Raw genomic sequence first — 10005 nt, 5'->3', positions numbered from 1 at the left:
AGACATGATTATTTCTTAATCTATCAGTAGGAATATTGGACAAACGAAAACCAAGGGGCTAAAATTTCTTCTCTATCAATATCTTGAAATTGTTAAATATCTCTCTCCCCTCCCCCTTAGCTTTCAATTCCATCCAGCCTAATGTACCTTCTTAACCCTCAGTAAGGATGGACTCTAATGGCCCATTTATTCCATAGAGTGGATTTCTAAAACCCATTTCCAGATTACAGTTTGTGTGCCAGAATTACATTTGTTTTTATTAATAGAAAAAGGAGTCAGACAGCATATTAGGGGCTGACTTTTCAATCACTTAATCAACAAATGCATCCTGAGTGCCTTCTTATTACTGTATTAAGTGCTACATAAAGCCCATTCTCAAAGCATTTTAATTTCCTTCACTCCCATCAAAAACAACCAAAACAGTACCTATAAAAGAACCCAAATGTCCATGCAGCTCATTGAGAGAATAACTAAATATTTTTCCAAAACGGCTTTAAGAAAGAAATACTGTCTCAAAATACTTGAAAGGATAAGCAGTTTTCTTTTTGAAAGCAAAAAACAACCACAAGACCCAGACTCCATCCCTTTCTCATTTTTAAGATCTGACCCTCAGAGAACTTAAAAACTTCCAGTTGAGATTTACCAAGCCAAAATTCCCCTGGTAATAATGAGTTGTTATAATAATAAAAGGAAGCATTACTGTGTGACACTTCCAATTAACCATATAATGATTTGTTGTGAGAAAAGAATGCAATGAATCATAGTTGCTTCCTATACATCTGAAAGTTGGACAATAAAGAAAGAAGATTGAAGAAGAATCAATACCTTTGAATTGCGGTGTTGGCAAAGAATATTGGTTAATCCATGGAATGTAAAAAGAATGAACAGGTATGTCTTGAGAAAAGTACAAGTAGGCTGCAGCTTAGAGGCAAGGATGGTGAAACTCTGTGTTACATATTTTGAGCATGTATCAGGGACCTGATTTTCTAAGGGACCTGCCCTTAGAAAAGACATTATACTGGCAAAGACAGAGGGTCAGAGAAGGAAGGGGGGGGGAAGACTCTTAACAAGCTGGATTGACACAGTGACTAACATTGGGCTTGAGCAGAGCAGAGGTCATGAAGACGGCACAGGGTAGGGCCAGGTTCAGATCCATTGTTCATCGTATCTTGATGAGTTGCAAACAACTCAACAGCACCTCATAATAATAGCACCTTATTAGGAAGTTCCCATATTGTTTTCCACGGGGGAGTTGCACTGTTAACCTATAGATCTTACCTCTCAGGTAGTTCAAATCTACCAGTGGCTCTGAGGGATAAAGCTGAACCATTTCCTTACATTCTGGTCACAGTCTGGGAAGCCTAATAAAGGGTCAACTATCAGTTGGTTTTGACAAGACAGCAATTAAAATACCTATTTACTGGTCATCCCCTCCTTTAAATGCTTTCTAGATTAAAACTAAAATTTTATTAAAAACAAAGGACTTCAGTGGCATAGTGCATAATGCCTCCAGCTGCTAACTCTTCAGTAAAGTTGATGATTCAAATCTAACAGGTGTTCTGGAAGACGGATAGGCAATCTGTTAGGATTTGAAGCCAATATAAACAGTATGTAAACAGGACTTTAAGATCTCTCCTAACCTTTGAGGGATTGTTTTGACCACTTATTTTGGTAGACTTTTTTTTCTTAAAATATTTTCCACCTAAGACTGACTGAATTCATGGGTGTGAAAGTTAGAAAATTGAAACTACATTGGAAGCAGAAGTGGCATCCACTTCTGAAACAACTTGCCTCCAGAAACTCTATGAACTTGGAGAAATGATTAAAGTTATACAAATGTTCAAGTCTTTTGTTCATAGGGTCACTATGAGTCATCTATGACTCGACAGCACTTAACAACAATGACAATATAGAGAGATTAGAGAGAAAGAGAAAAAAGAAAGAGAGGGGGGGAAAGTATATATATATATATATATATATATATATATATATATATAATTTCCAAAAGGCCACTTGCAATAGAATTTATTTTGACTTGCAAGGACCCTATAAGACAGAGCAGGACTGCCCTATAAGATTTTCAAGGTTGTAAATCTTTTAGGAAAGGGAATTGCCCCTCTTTCTCCCATGAATGCACACAGGCAGTAAAGACAAACCTTGTTACCACTGAGTCAATTCTGACTTAGCAAAGATGCTCCAGGATGAGAGGATTGCTTAAGTCTTTAAGGAAGCAGATTGTCATACCTTTCTCTCCTGAAGCAGCTGGTGGGCAAAACTGCCGACATTTGGGATCACAGCTCAGTGCTTTGATCACTGTGCCACTCAAGCCCATTAGTTGCTAAACTGTGGTACTCAAGTCATAAATGCACTTTATGTTTCAATAAATAATTTAAGTCTTAATTCAGACTTTGAAATTCCAGCCTCCAGGGCACTTCCCATCCTTGCAGACAGATCGGCAAAAACAATTTATCTATTGTTCTCTTGTCCCATGTGCACCTGGGGGAAGAGAAAGGGGGAGGGGGGAACCAAGAATCAAACTTAAATCTTTCCCCATAGAGGGAAAGCCTACATATGTGTAGGCTGGTTACTGTGGTAGCCAATCAGCACCAAGCTCTGAGAGGTGATCAGTGAATAAACACAGCGTTGACCCCACCGGCACCCAGCATGGGAACCGTAGCCTGTAGTTCGACCACATCTCTGCATACAACAGTGAAGCCTCAGGTGGTAAATATGTGCCTCGTACTATCTTGGTGGATCTAGAATCTGGAACCAAGGACTATGCTTGCTCATGACCTTTTGAACAAATCTGCAGATCAAACAACTTTGGTTTTGGTCAGTCTGCAGGTAACAACTAGGTCAAGAGCTGCTATACAGAAGGGGCTATGCTGGTTGACTCCATCTTGGATGTGGTCCTGAGGAAGGCTGAGAGCTATAAGCACCTGTGAGGCTTCCTGCTGGCCTTCTTTAACAGCAAGATCAGAGAACAGTATCCTGACCACAGCATGGACGTCTATCATGCAGTTGCCTTCCTCCAGAGTATCGACAAGAACACTGATGAAGCCTACAGTGTTGACAATGAGGCCTTCTACGATTTCTGCTTCCATAGCCCCAAGCTAACTGCTGCAACCTACAGAGACCTGAACCGCCTTGTCTCAGCCACCAGGAGTGATGTCACCACCTGCTTCTACTTCCCTGGCCAGCTCAGTGCTGTACTTCTGCAAACTGGTAGTCATTTGGTGCCTTTCCCACGTCTCCATGTCCCCATGCCTGGATTTGCCCCAATAACCAACCATGGTAGCTAACAGTACCCAGCCCTTGCTGTGCCTGGGTTCACCGAGCAGATCTCTGATGGCTGCCTGTGATGACCACCATGGCCAGTGCCTCACTGTGGCTGCCATCTTCTCAGGATGGGTGTGCATGAAGGAGTTGGATGGACAGATGTTTAATGTACAAAATAAAAAGATCAGCTACTTTCTGGAATGGATCCCCAACAACGTCAAGACCACGGTCTGTGACATCCCACTTCACGGCCTCAAGATGATAATCACCTTCTTATGCCAACAGCACTGCCATCCAGGAGCTCTTAAAATCAAAGCAGTTCATCACCATGTTCTGTGAGGCCTTCCTCCACTGGTACACTGATTTGGATGGGTGAAAGGGAATTCACGGAGGTCAGGAGCAACACAAATTACCTCATTTCTGAGTACCAACAGTAGCAGGATGCCACCACAAGAAAAGAAGGAAGACCTGTGTGAGGAGACCTCAGACGAGGCTTAAGACAGCAAGCGTCCTGTCACTCCAGCTCTCTCAGCACTTTCAACTGGCCCTTCCTTCTCCCTCACAATTTTGAATTTTGCCTTTTTTTTTCTTCATTGAAGGGATTTTCTCCTTGAGTACCTGACACATAATAGATGCTTAATAAATATTTGTTCTTTGCTGGAAAAAAAAAAGAGGTACCTCACCTGTCTTCAGGGAGCTCTGATGGCCTGGTGGAAAGAAATTGTGCTGGCAAATTTAAAGGACACAGTTGTAATCGACCAGCTACTCCAGCGGAGAGAGATGGGCAATCTCATCCTGTGCAATTTACCGCCTCTGAAAACCCGCTGCATATCCGGCTACAAATCTGTTCTGACATGGCAGCACACACCACCACCACCACCTGTGCAGAATCCTGCCAAGTCTGTGATCCCCAGTTAAGTCCAGATTTAACCATCAAGCCTCACAGTACTGATTACTTTTGTTTCAGCCACAGTCTTTAAGATAGAAAGAAGGAAAACTAGTGCAACTTCGTTAACGTATGCAGAGGGAGTAAGTCTGAAAATCCATCCATTTCTTCTACCAGAGTACTCAGCAACCAGCTTCGAAGGTGGTGAAGCAGGTAGGATAGTACTGAGAGCTGCATTCTTTCTCAGAAGGAGCCCCACAAACTCTTCTGTTTCCTGTGCCCTTCCCACCACCTTGTGGTTTGTTATTTTAGCTACACTGCCTGCTTCTCTGTGTTGGTGTGTTGTTTTTTTATCCTTGAGAAGGGCTACAGATGTTGAGCAAATAGAGTATATGATAAACTGCCTGTATTGCTATCTAGACCTACGGTAGGACACAAAACGACCTTCTCTAGGTTTATATAAAGGGAGTGCTGGTGGCCTAGAGGGTAAGAGGTTGGGTTGGCAACCCAGAGAGGTGGTCTAAATAAACCAGTGGCTCCAAAGGTCAGCTATGAATTAGTTCCAATTCCACGGCAATGGAGACCAAGAGGTTTTGAGGTTTGCATAAGGAGCTCTGGTGGCAAAGTCGGTTATGTGCTGGGCTGCTAACCTAAAAGCTGACAGTTTAAACTCACCAACACACTGCAAAAAAAAGACGGGCAGTTTCCTTCTGTAAAGACTTGCAGCCTTAGAAATCCACAGGAGACTAACCATGAGTCAGAATCAACTTGCTGGCAGAAGGTTTGGATTTTTTCGGTTTAGGTTTGTACAATTGAACCGAGGAAAGCAATTTTGTTGAAGACTTCTCAGAACACTGCCTGCCACCAAAGAGACACAGAAAATAGCCACGAGTTCCGATACACATGCCCTTTCAATGAGAACTTTCAGGTACACTAGGCCTGGAAGTTGTTCTCTTCCAACTTAAATCATCAACTCTGTTTAGGTAACCATTCACATGGCCCCTCCTCAATAAAAAAACTGAGAAAAATGAAGTGAGGCCAAGGCAGGAGTTAAGTCATTCCCAGGCGGTCTACTCTGCATCCTCACGGTAGAAAGAAAACCTCCAGAAGTTCTAGCATGACTCTAATCCAGGCAACACTTAGTAGAGGAGCAATTACAGGCAAAGAAGTACAGCTCACAGAAATGCTGCTTAAAGTATAGAAACTCTGAACACTCTTTGTTTTTCAGTGCTGTGTAGTATTATTCCATTATGTGAATACCATCATCTTTATATCCATTCAATAAAAATGGGTGTGCATATATCTGGAGCACATTATGTTGAGTGAAATATTTCAGTCACAAAAGGACAAATAATGTGTAATGCCATTGTTAAAAAACAGGACTGAAATGAGAGTTTGGCAGAAGCTAAGAAAAGACATGATAAATAATGAACACTACATTGGGACAGATGAAGGAAAGAACTACTAAAAGGAATATATGATTAGACATTATTTGTATAACAATAGTCCAGAATAAAAGATGCATAGCAAAGTGAACTGGGGGAGGGATTAGAAGAGAGAGAAGAAATTATATTACAATGAATGATTTTTTTTTTAAAAAGTGAACTGCAGTAGGGTCGGGAAGAAAATATACAATAATGAATGAATGGAAGTCAAATGTTCTGTAAACACTCATTAAAACAACAATTTTTAAAAAAATTTTATTTATTTTAATAAACATTTACAGAGATTTTGGGTTTCCATTCATTCATTGTTGCTAAAATCACAGTTTAAAAAAAAATTAAAAAGAAGTAAACACTCCATCAGATACCTGTGTGTGAAATGGAATGGTATTTCACAGAGCACAGAAGGAAAGCACCTTTTAGAATTAGATGACAGGGAGGAAGGCGTAGACTTGGAAGAGATGTTTTCCTTAGGAATTGTTGGCATTTACTGGTTATCTAATGAGTTAAAAAAGAAATGTCTGTGATTGCCAGATTATGTATCACTGCGATATGGGTTTAATTATTCTCACCTTTTTTAGTCCATTATACCATTCAGTGTGAAATCCCCACAGCAGATAGCATTATGATAATTATTCGAGCCTGATGGACCCAACAGACAATCACAATCAAGGTTCTGCAGATCAGAGTTTGCAAACACTGACTGCCGAAATTCCAGAATGTTGCTCCAGCACCTTATCCAGGAAGATTAACCTTATCTGGGGATGCAAGGAACAGGCCTGAGGAAAGGGAATCCCCAAGAGACTATGCTGTGCTATATAATTCTCCTCCTAGAGGGTGTGGATTTACAGAATGAAGTGGCCCCTCTACCCTCAAATCACCTCCCTCATCGCTTTATTCTGTGCTTGAAATCTCATTCCTTTGATCAAAGCATATATCCTGTTAAAATATCATTGCTAGAAGAGGATAATAAACATGTTTGGTCATTAGTTTCTACTCAAACATCAAAAGAGGTCATTTCTTCTGATTAGTTAGCACAGGGTCTTGAATACAATCATTATATTTTGAAAAATCTAAATCATTACAAGGGAGTCCAGGTAGCCAAATGGGTAGGGAGTTGTGCTGCCAACTCAAAGGCTTGAGGGTTTGAATAAAAAGATAGGCAATCTCCTCCTGTGCACTTCACAGGCTCTGAAACCCCACTGAAGGAGCAGCTGTGTGTTGGTTTGGCCTTGACTGCATTGGGTTGTCTAATAAATAATTACATAGGGTATTTCGGCGGCAAAGTCCATGGAGAGACATGGTGCTAACTCAACTGTGGCCTCTCACTGGCAGTTCAAAGCCCCAGGGGCTCCATAGGAGAAAGATGGGAAATCTCCTCTATGATTTACAGCCTGGGGCGGGGGAAACCCAAGGAAGGATCAGCAATGAATCTGTTCCAAGAGCAGTATTGGGTTGAAATAATGATACTTTATGCATGGATAAATAAAAATGTAATTATATCCTTTTTAAAAAAAAATCTGATCACAACTGTGCTGGCTTAAAAGAGGGTGGTTTTAACAGAAGGAGAGGGGATAGGACAATATATCCTGGTGGAGTGGAAGCATGTAGGGTTGTCATTGCCAGAAAGCAGGACAGCACAGAGAAGGGTGACCACGTGGGAAAGGCCACAGGGCTATCTGAGATAGTCCTAATGGTTCAACACAGCCTTCAATATATATGTATATATTTTTTTTAAATTTTTTTTTTCTGTAGTCTTGAGTAAACTGCTGAGAGAATGAACAGGGTTGTCCTAGAGAGGATTAAACCAGGCTGCTCCTTGGAGGCAAGGATTCTGAAGCTTTGTCTGACATTCTTTGGACGTGTTGCAAGGAAAGACCAGTCCTTGGAGAGGGACGTCAGCTTCCAGGGACCTCTCTAGAGTATGGAAGAGCAATGTCGTCAGGCTGGAGACTAAGGTGCACCTGATAGGGGCTATAGTCTTTGCAATAGAGTGCTATGCATCTGAGACCTCAAACAGGTTTGTCCTGCAGAGGGTGAAGCTTGGCTACTTTTTGGAGTCAAGGATTCTGAAGCTTCATCTGACACACTTTGGGCATGTTGCAAGGAGGGATCTGTCCTTGAGGAGGGACTTCATGTTTAGGAGGGTAGAGGGAGCGCACAGAAGAGGAAGACCCTCAATGAGATGGATTGGCTCAGTGATTGGGGTAATGGGAGTAGGTGTGTCAGAGACAATAAGATCAGCACAGGATAGAATAGGGTTTAGGACTGTTGTACATAGGGTCACGCAAGTGACACGACGGTTCATAACAACAACAATAAATTGAGAAAACTAAGTACAGGAAAAATGGGCAAAGATAAAATACCCTACCTTACCTTCTGTAACATAAAATGTAGAGTGTGATGTCCCAATCGACGGAGCACTGACTGAACTCCTCATCTGTGCCAAGTGCTAAACTGGGGGCCCCACCTCTGCCCAGCCGAAGACCAGGCTGCAGAGAAACTGTTTCCATTACAACACGCCAGTGAAAGCACCTCATGCCTCACTTAATCTGAGTCTTCCAAATATTCCCAGTATTCATCTCAAACAGAAATAGACGTTTTTTCACACTTCTAAGAAAGGGATGTTGATTTTAAAAATATTTTTTATTTGTTTATTATTGCCTGCCACAACATTTATTAATATCATACAAACACCCAGAGGGAAATAAAATAGCCTCTCTCTGGTAATGCGACACAATTGTCATTCAAGAAAGAGTTTTGTATACCTGACATCTTAATGCAACTTTTTAATTCAGCCATTAAAATAAGCTTTAATAATGTCTTCAGGAACTAAATTTCCCAACCTCTATCCTTCACAATGTTACAAAAGAGCTAAATAGTGAAAGAGATGTGATAAGTAAACCGAGTGATTCTTTTAATAGGTTGGAAGCTCCTAACTTCAGGTTTAAGGAAGGTGAGAGCCAAGTTCTGGGCCTCTTCAGTCAGGTGTTGCTGGCTGTCCCTGCCCTGGTTGGAGAGCGCCACCTACTGTATGTCCCCTACCACTACCACTCACAACTACCTTTGTTTACATCAAATGCCTAAGACTTTGGAAGTCCGGAACTAACTCTATTATTGATTAGTATTAAATGGGAGTCCTAGAACACTTGATTGTGCTTATGCAAAACCTGTATTTGGACCATGAGGCAGTAGTCAGAACAAAGCAAAACACTGTATAGTTCAAAATCAGGAAAGATATACGCCAGGAATGCATCCTATCTCCATATCTTTTCAATCTATGTTGTTGTTATTTCAATCTATATGCGGAAGAAATCATCCGGGAGGCTGGTCTCTATGAGGAGGAATGTGGCATCAAGATCGGAGGAAGACTCAGACTCATCAACAATCTGTATGAGGAGGAATGTGGCATCAAGATCGGAGGAAGACTCAGACTCATCAACAATCTGCACCATGCAGTTGACACAACCTTGCTTGCTGAAACTGAGGAGGACCTGAGGCATTTGCTGCAGGAGGTCAAGCACTACAGCCTTCAACATGGATTGAAGCTCAACATCAAGGAAACAAAGATTCTTACCACTGGACCGATTAGCAACCTCATGATAGACATTAAAGAGATTGAGATTGTTAGCAGATTTGGCTTGCTTGCCTCCACTATCAACAGCCTTAGTACCAGCAGCCAAGAAATCAAAAGACAAATTGTATTGGGAAACTCTGCTGTCAGGAATCTCTCCAGAGTACTGAAGAGCAATGGTGCCAGTCTAGAGACTAAGGTGTGCCTGCTCCAGGCCATGGTCTTTGCAATTACTTGCTATCAGAAAGCTGGACAGTAACTAAGGATGATAGAAGAAGAATTGACACCTTTGAGTTGTAATGCTGGAGAAGAGTGTTGAATATAGTATGGCTTGCTAGGAGAATAAACAGGTTCATCTTGGAAAGGGTGAAACCAGGGTGCTGCTCCATCTGACATACTTTGGGCATGTTGCCAGGAGAGACCAGTCCTTGAAGAGGGACATCATGCTTGGAAAGGCGGAGGGACAGCACAAAAAAGGAAGACCCTGGATGAGATGGATTGACTGACTAGGAGGTAGTAGGGATAGGTGTGTCGAAGACAATGAGATTGGATCAAGATAGAGCAAGGCTCAGAGCTGTTGTACATAGAGTCACTATGAGTCGCAAGCAACTTGATGGCACATGACAATTACAATAACAACAATTCATTTATACAAATTTGACTTAAGCTGTGGAATAAAGGAAGGAGAAGAAAGGGCCAACTTAGAATCTGAGGAAAGAGGGCAGTCTTGGAGATTTGGAGGATATACTTTTAATTTTATTTCCTTATCACCCAGATACCTGGTCCTCAGGATGCCTTAGAAGACAATCAGAGTCAGTTCAATT

General features: G+C 41.6%; 1 pseudogene; it reads left to right on the top strand.

Moving 5' to 3' along the window:
* Nucleotides 1-3002: 3002 nt before the first annotated feature.
* Nucleotides 3003-3755, top strand: LOC102869438 (annotated as a pseudogene).
* The last annotated feature ends 6250 nt before the right edge of the window (nucleotides 3756-10005 follow it).

This window comes from Elephantulus edwardii, unplaced genomic scaffold, assembly GCF_000299155.1.
Source record: "Elephantulus edwardii isolate Elephantulus edwardi_28Jun2011 unplaced genomic scaffold, EleEdw1.0 scaffold00056, whole genome shotgun sequence".
NCBI lineage: Eukaryota > Metazoa > Chordata > Mammalia > Macroscelidea > Macroscelididae > Elephantulus > Elephantulus edwardii.
The sequence above is the reverse complement of the archived record's forward strand: the minus strand, read 5'-3'. Positions and strand labels throughout refer to the sequence as shown.